This window comes from Egretta garzetta, unplaced genomic scaffold (genome assembly GCF_000687185.1).
Source record: "Egretta garzetta isolate BGI_Z169 unplaced genomic scaffold, ASM68718v1 scaffold417, whole genome shotgun sequence".
Classification (NCBI taxonomy): domain Eukaryota; kingdom Metazoa; phylum Chordata; class Aves; order Pelecaniformes; family Ardeidae; genus Egretta; species Egretta garzetta.
Window position 1 is genome coordinate 1,022,161 of NW_009260227.1, and position 258 is coordinate 1,022,418.

Below are 258 nucleotides of genomic sequence, written 5' to 3' on the forward strand. Positions count from 1 at the left end.
AACGTGCGTCTCGGGATGCTGATGGGGAATTTTTTCCCCTTCGAAGGGTGCCATAAGGCAAAAAGTTGGAGAAAGGGGACTTTCTTGATTCCAGGAATGTGTTCCGTGAAGGCTCTGAAGGCGTGCTCGATGTGGTCAGATAAAGCCAAATAAGCTACAGATGCACCTTAAGATGGCAGTGGTAGTTAGCGAAAGGGGAAGGCTTTGACCTCCTAAGCCAAATTTTGGATGCAGCTGTATTACAGCTGCTGTGCGGCT